The sequence below is a fragment of the Schistocerca piceifrons genome, chromosome 3 (genome assembly GCF_021461385.2).
Source record: "Schistocerca piceifrons isolate TAMUIC-IGC-003096 chromosome 3, iqSchPice1.1, whole genome shotgun sequence".
NCBI classification, from domain to species: domain Eukaryota; kingdom Metazoa; phylum Arthropoda; class Insecta; order Orthoptera; family Acrididae; genus Schistocerca; species Schistocerca piceifrons.
The window spans coordinates 355,249,012-355,257,483 of NC_060140.1; the positions used below are offsets into that span (position 1 = coordinate 355,249,012).

At 40.3% G+C, this 8,472-nt stretch overlaps 1 non-coding gene across 1 annotated transcript; it reads right to left on the reverse strand.

Moving 5' to 3' along the window:
• Positions 1–380: 380 nt before the first annotated feature.
• Trnas-cga lies at positions 381–455 on the reverse strand. The gene has a single exon. It is a non-coding gene; the product is annotated as a tRNA-Ser (tRNA).
• Between the last annotated feature and the right edge of the window lie 8,017 nt (positions 456–8,472).

Genomic DNA, 8,472 nt, shown 5'->3' on the forward strand with positions numbered 1-8,472 from the left:
CTTGATTTCTCTGCTCAGTGACAGAGTAAACAAACTATTTTTCTGAAATATATTTTTCTTACGTTTCAAATAAATTTTGGTGTTATCTCAACGTATTCACAAATTGCGAATACGATTATACACCAGCTTTACAGATGATTAGGGACGGATGAAAATGTGCCACTGTCACTAATGATTTGTACAACTGATTTATAATCGTATTAGTACTTGGTGAATACGTCTCGAGAATTTAACACGTCTTTAGATCGTCGACAGTGTCTGTTACTTCATACATGCATGCATGTCTGCAGAACAATACAATCATCTCCAATCTTGAATGAAATTTTCACTCTACAGCGGAGTGTGCGGTGATATGAAACTTCCTGGCAGATTAAAACTGTGTGCCGGACCGAGACTCGAACTCGGGACCTTTGCCTTTCGCGGGCAAGTGCTCTACCAACTGAGCTACCCCAGCAGGACTCAAGCTCCGTCCTCACAGCTTTACTGGCGGAATTAAAGCTGTAAGGACGGGGCGTGAGTCGTGCTTGGGTAGCTCAGTCGGTAGAGCATCCCCCAGGCTGTGGCTAAGCCATGTCTCGGCAATATCCATTGTTTCAGGAGTGCTAGTTTTGCAAGGTTCGCAGAAGAGCTTCTGTAAAGTTTGGAAGGTAGGAGACGAGGTACTGGCGGAATTAAAGCTGTGAGGACGGGGCGTGAGTGGTGCTTGGGTAGCTCAGTCGGTAGAGAACTTGCCCGCAAAAGGCAAAGATCCCGAGTTCGAGTCTCGGTCCGGCACACAGTTTTAATCTGCCAGGAAGTTTCATCTCCAATCTTGGTTGTTGTTTCAGATCTTATTGATAACTGCGATACTAGTTGCTGTCTATAACAGAGTTCCTTCCCTTGTGGTTTCTCGTAATAGTAATTATGTCCTGATTCTTACACATTTTCTACGTGTTTTTCCGCCACACGTACGATAATCCACCTGCTTCACTATCACTAACCTAATTCATAATCAATAGTTCGGCAATTTATTTAACGACGTAGTTGGGTTTCATAGGTCATGTTATTGTCAGTATAAGATGTATCATAAGTAACAGAATTAACTAACACAGATGAATGTATACCATAATAGTAGCAAACAGCTCCTCTACATACGGCTTCGCAAACGACCTGTCAGATAGATAACTGCCAACGCGTGGTTAAAGGACACCGCTGACTTCTTTATGAAGTATTATCCTGGTTAGTACCACCGTCTAATAGTGTCAAAACTTGCCTATGTGCTACCTCAAAAATAAGTACACTGTCAGTTCAACATCTAAATTTTAGAATTTACCCTACACTCATACCGTCGAAGGAGATGTTTTACGTGTCGTCTTCGAATTTGGATACAATACTCCATTCTTCTCTGCAGTGGGTCGCAAATTATGTCAACCTCCTCCACATGAACATCAGATGAACTCGTAAAAATTGATAGGACTTGTAAGGTGTCAGGCAAATCCAACACCTTCCATGAAAACCCTGACGTGATAAGCAAATCCAGTAGTATGTCACATAGCTCCGAATAAATCGTGACATTAAATTAACCAAAGTAATACGAGTGACGAGTGAGCAAATGGAATACCACAGACTAACACAAGAATGCCTAAATGCATGTTATACCTACCCACCGTGAGACAGACGCAGTTCCGAGGGGAGAAACGAGAAGCCAAGAGCAGAACCGTGTTAAGCTGGAAGGCCCTACGATAAGGGACGGACACCTACGTCTCCAGCTAACCGCCAGAACCACCCCCCAGGGCTTGTTAAAAGCTAGAGCCCTCCAGAAGAACAGTATAAATCTTATGATAACACTAAAAGGGCCACATCAGCTGCAAGTTTTAGCGTGAGACTTTTTCGCGTCTGTGTTACGTAGCAAACTTCAAAAACATTGCCCCACCACGAAAAGTATAACGTTTCTCATTGGATAGACAGAATTTTTGTAGGCGGAGCTTATAACATTGAGACCCTGATTGGTCAGATGAAAACACAGCCAGATTGTTTTTTTTAAAACCAACTTCGGTACATTATAATAACGAGAAGTTAGAAAGGAGTTGCTTCCGAGACGGCGAGCTGGATGGAGCTGCGTCGCCTGACGCCCCCTGACACTGCCTAACCAACGACATGGTAATGAACGCACGCGATGCCGCATAACAGCGCATAAAGCTTCACTCAGAACTGCAGAAGTCTCATCTGTTACACCCCCATTTTGAGTAATACTAGTGTCGATCGTCAATTCAAGCTCATGGTATTCACATTTGCTACGTAAGTTAAAATCTGAAACGCGATGATTTTTCTGTTATATAATTATTGAGAAGCCACATCAGCTACTGTAATTTACGACAAGTTAGATAAGTAATTGAAGATAATTGAGGGTCATTGTAGACCATTTTGAGAGTTTTCTCTTTTGTGAAACTTAATTTAAACCTAGATTATAGATGTGATGTGGCATAGGTCATCCTTCGATCCATTGTAGAACTTGGAAACCCATTCAGTGAATATTCGTTCACATTTTTGTTGTACGCAGTTGGTTTTTATCATCCTGTATTAAAACATTTCCTTTTATCAATAGTGCAATTTATAAACAATGTTTTGTGAGTAGAATAAAATATCCGATGGTAAACTTAACTGCTTTTTCGACGTTATTTTACCAGCTAACTAAAAATAGGAAAGCCTGGAACCCCTTCCACTAAATTTAGGCAGTATTAAGATTCTTTTATGGGGAGTGCAGTGGAGCTGACGCTGAAATCATTAAGTATTTGGTTATATCATCGCTAGTCTCACTGAACTCTTCTGAATTCTACATGTCATGTGTGGTCTGGCGTCTCCTTACCAGCAACAGGTCCCAGGTTCAAACTAGTCAATTCCCTAAAAAACACGCTCAGAGCGTCGTTGCGCGAAAGTGGTAGGGAGACACGACTTAGAACAAACAGACACCACGCAGAATGTTAGAGACTGTACAAACAGATGAACTCGTAAAACTTGACAGTACTGTACAATTCGCTACTCGGGTGTTCTTCAACACTGTCAACGTGAGTGCTGTGTACTTCAATTATTAAATGACCGAGAGGATTGAGGTCAGCTGATCTTGTAAGCAAAGTACAGATCCTATTCGACCTGGCCTGGGACCAGTAGAATATGCCTTTGCCTCATCGTGCAGCCGCCACATTCAGCCACCATCGGCCATGTGTTAAATTTGAGCCCTGTTAGATGGGGATTTAGTACAAATGTATTTGAAATGTTACCTTCCAGACTAACGAGAACAATGATTCACAGCGAAGTTAATGGTGCGTAATTATCGCGCGAACGGTTCACTTGCATGTCCTTGTTTACCTGAATGTTATTATCTCTATTACCTGTTGCACTGTATGCTACTAACCTAAACTATTTGCATTTTGTGGCAGCCAGTTCTTTAAGCTGTACATATGAAGCGAAGTCTGGAATTTTATATTACTCCTTCAGTTAGGTGTTCATGGAGTAGGAAGTACCAAAATTATTACAAAGAATGGGTGTATCGAACGAAGTCTGTATCTTCAACATTGATGCTCTCGTTTAGCAAATACAACTTACACCTGCAAAAGTAAATAAACATGAAGTAGCAGTTGGAACGTTCACTCAGTCCATGAGTAAGAAAGGAATTGAGTGCAGGAGGCGAATATCACGTTTACCGATAACCGGAGCCACTGACTGGAGACACTATGGACAACAGATCGGCCAAAGAGTTTCCTTGCCTACTGGACTACGTGTCATTTACCTGGAGAAGTTACAGCAGTTTTGTAGAGATACTGCTTTGGATGTCATTTGAAGTGGCAGCAGCATTAGCTCTTTGAATTTATGCAGTAGTGTGCTGAATTTTTGCTACGTTCCACTTGCGGCATTATTAATGTTCTTTCTCTTATACAGTTCCAACTGTTCATCAAAAAAGCAATTATTGAAGTGTAGGAAATTTCAGGAGAGGAATAAAATCAGGATGAAAGGACATATGATGAAATTCGCAGATTACATCGCTGTCATCTGTGAAAGTGAGGAAGAGTTAGAGAACCTTTTCGATGAGTGAACAGTCTAATTAGCTCAGAATATGGACTGAAGACAATTCAAAGAAAGGCAAGGGTAATGATGGGTAAGCAGGAAAGAGACTAGCAATAAACTTAATTTCTAAATAGGGAATCACGAATTAAACAAAGAGAGGTTCTTATGGTACCCTGGAAGCAAATTTCACGAATGCAAACGGAGTGAGCAACATATATTAAGCATACAAGCACAGACACAGACGGCATTGCTCACTAAAAAAAATCTGGTGTCGCAAGTGGGACACATTGAGTAAGAAATTTCTGAGACTGTGTATGTGGAGTTCAACATTGTATTGAAGTGAAGAATGAACTGTGGGGAAACCGGAAAAGAAGTGAATTTAAGCTTTTAAGAGGTGGCGCTATAGAAGGTTGCCGATAATTATGAATGATGTGGTTTTCCGTAGAACTGCCAGAGAAAATCAGTGGGCGAAAAACACTAAATTAAAATGACAGAACGACAGAATATGTGTCAAGACATGAGGGATTAATTTCAGCATTAATAGAGGGAGACAAAGGTTCAAAATTTTTAGGGGAACCCTGGAATCTCTCTGACAAGTAACTGAGGTGTTGGCGTAGGTCCTACTCCGAGATTTAGTAAAGGAGAGGAAGTCCTGCTGGGCTGCGTCAGATCAGATAGTCTGGTCTCCCCCTACTCCTACACCTTTCTAAAATTTCTATTAATTCTAATTTATCTAATCATTACAACGAATGAACTATCAGTTTGTATTTCTTGGTGCGTTTCAGAAAACTTCTATAGCTAGAGGCGAGCTACATTACAGTACATTACAAACTCAGAAATTTATTGTGATCAGTATGTTATTCGAAACTGTAATTTACTTTGTATTTGCCGCTCTTAGTGTTTCATAACGTTACTGTCAGTCTTTTTGGCTGCAGAAGCTTTAGGCCTTTTACTTATTGCGCCATTTATTTCATTTCACTAGATTGCGTTACTTTAGTTTGGCCCATGGGACACACTACACTTTTTTTGCCCATTTCTCCATGATGTAGAGGTTCTGGCGCTCTAACATATCTTTTGAAAAAGACTCAAGGGTAAACTCTCGCTCCTAATTAAATAACCCTGAAGGGACGTAATAGTAACAGTGTCAAATGATATTCCTGCTTGTGGACTGCCACGTAAGAACAACTGATATTATTTTATTTAAAATGTCTCCACGTTTACGTTAGCTCTATTTTATGAACAGGAAAGATGAGTTTCTTTTGGTTGTACTTACTTGAAATCAAAGTTTTCAGAAATTCGATAGATCTAAAACATTGATGTTACACTAATCTTTTTTCTGTGACCATTATCCTATCTGAGAAGAACGCGACGCTAGATTGTCGTTTTCTTCTTGTTATGGCATCGACATGATATGGATGTAGTTTGCACTAGATACTATTGTTTGGTAATATTAATTGTAATATTACATTTTAAATCTTTTACATTTCATAAAAGGACAATCCTCTCAGATCTAACATTTTAATTCATGAGACAATTTGTTTCTAGCCCTTGGTGTGACGTCATAAGCGCGTGACTGCGTGTGAGATCGCTCTCTAAGTTTTCATCTATTTTTAGTTTTCAGATATATATTTTAACTGTTTTTGTGATAATATTTACTATATAAGTGACTTATTAGTGGTTTCTTCATTCACCTCTGCATTTCGTGTGTTGTGGCCTGATATTTGTGAGTGTTTCGTATCGAGCAACTTAACCTCTTACCCGTGTTTACATTCCGCGCTGACCAGTTGCAGCTGTAGCGGCGCATCGAAAGCTAAGTACTAATTAATTGTTTGTGTATAGTATTTTATTTAGGAACTTTAGTGGTCTTCAACCGGTGTTCTTGGTGTTTTCCGGTGAAATAACTTCAGAAGAAATTTTTGCGAACTGCTTTCAGTTTCGTTACTGTCATTAGACGTTTGATTTTCTTTCTGTGTTAGTATTTTGTTATATTCTCATTTGTTGTTGATTAATACTTTCAATAATAGTAGTTACTTCCCTTGTAGAGCAAGTTTGTGATAATTGTAGTCAGTTTTTAACATCTTCTTATTGTAGTAGCGGAACTTAGATAAAGTTGTTTTCTTGTTTCAATAATTGTAAAATTTTACCATGAGTGAGAAGTGTGGGCTTTGCCGTAGGTTCGTGAGTAGTGGATTGCGGTGTGAGACTTGTTCGAAGTATTTTCACTGGGGGGAATGCAGTGGGGAAGCCAGTGGGCATTCTGGTGAGATCCTCTCCTGGAACTGCAGGTTATGTAGCAAGAGTAAGTTGATAGAGGAGCAGGAGCGTAAGATCTGTGCCCTTCAGGTGCAGTTGAAAAACGCACAGGAGGAGCTAGATAGGATGAGGAGGGAGAAGGGGGTTGGGGAATGGGAGCTGGCTGTTGGCAAGAGATCTGCTAGGAGAAGGAGATTTTCAGATAGCTTTACTATTGGTGTTTGTAATAGATATGACCAACTGTCAGAGTCTAGTGGAGAGGAATCTCTAGTAGCTGTAGATGTAGGAAGTATGCAGCAGACCTCAGCAGTTACGGTGGCTAGGACAGTTGCAAAGTCTAAGAGAAAGAAGAAGGTTCTGCTGTTAGGTAGTTCTCATGGTAGAGGTGTAGGCCAGCAGTTGCAGGAAGTTTTGGGGAGTGAGTACCAGGTCACCAGCATTGTGAAGCCTAATGCAGGATTGGCTCAGGTGACTTTTAACATAGGGGGGTTATGTAGGGATTTTACTAAAGAGGATCAGGTAGTGATTGTGGGTGGGGCTGGTAATAGTATTGATAGGGATGGGAAGTATGACATAGATGGTGACCTGGAAAAGATAGCCACTCAGACTGGCAACACGAATGTGCATTTCGTGGAACTGTTTCAGCGTCACGATCGGCCTCATCTTAATATAGCCGTCAGGCGTAATAACATGAGACTTGGGGGTGCGCTGATGACAGAAGGCATGAGTCACATTTCAGTGGTGTCGGTGGAGTCTATCAGTAGGACGGGTTTCACTAGACATGGCCTGCACCTCAACAGGTATGGGAAGGGGAGGTTGGCAAAACTTATAGGTGACAGCATAGGTGGGGGTGGTGGGATCGCTCATGGGAAAATTCCGGTAGTTGTGGGTGTTAGAGCTGTACCTTTTTTAGATTGAAGTCAGCTGATAGGTATTCCTGCTTAAGGGAAGTCTCTCTAACAAAGAAACCACTTTCTACAAAGCTTGGGTATCCGATTAATGAGGGAATTAGTATATTTCATCAAAATATACAAGGTATTCGAGATAAAGTTAGTGAACTGCTTATAGATGTTGACTCTGAAATTATTGGTATATCTGAACACTTCTTAAATAAGGAGATAATTCAGAGGCTTCCTTTACCAGGATACAGGTTGGCTGGCAGCTTTTCTAGGAGCTCTTTGCGGTGTGGGGGAGTAGCCATGTATGTGAAAAACGGTATCCCATTTGAGTCAATTGATGTTTCAAAGTACTGCACTGAAAAGGTGTTTGAATGTTGTGCAGGTGTGGTTAAATTTAGTGGAGCTAAACTTCTTACTGTTGTTATTTATAGATCCCCAGACTCCGATTTCACAACATTTTTGCTAAAGCTAGAGAAGGTTCTTGGTTCACTTTATAGGAAATACAAAAAGTTAGTTATATGTGGTGACTTCAATATTAATTGTATAAGTGATTGTGCAAGGAGAAGGATGCTGGTAGACCTCCTTAATTCATATAATCTTATGCAAACCGTATTCTTTCCAACGAGAGTGCAAGGGAACAGTAGAACAACCATAGACAATATTTTTGTTCATTCGTCATTATTAGAAGGGCATTCTGTTAGCAAAAAGGTGAATGGCCTTTCAGATCATGATGCACAAATTTTAAGTCTAAAAGATTTTTGTGCTTCAACACATGTTAAATATAGTTACCAACTTTTTAGGAAAGCTGATCCAGTTGCTGTACAGACTTTTGTAAACCTTATCAAGGAACAAGATTGGCAAGATGTTTATAGTGCTGATACAGTAGACGATAAATATAATGCTTTCCTCAAGACTTTTCTCGTGCTCTTTGAAAGTTGCTTTCCGTTAGAACGTTTAAAACAGGGTACTAGCACAAACAGGCAGCCTGGGTGGCTGACTAAAGGGATAAGAATATCTTGTAGAACAAAGTGGCAATTATATCAAAACGTTAGAAACAGTCAAAATCTAAATGCAGCAGCCCATTACAAACAGTATTGTAAGGTGCTTAAAAAAGTTATTAGGAAGGCAAAACGTATGTGGTATGCAGATAGAATAGCTAAGTCTCAGGATAAAATTAAAACCATATGGTCAGTCGTAAAGGAAGTGGCTGGTCTGCAGAGACAGGTCGAGGATATAGAATCAGTGCGTAGTGGGGATGTCCGTGTTGCTGATAAGTCGC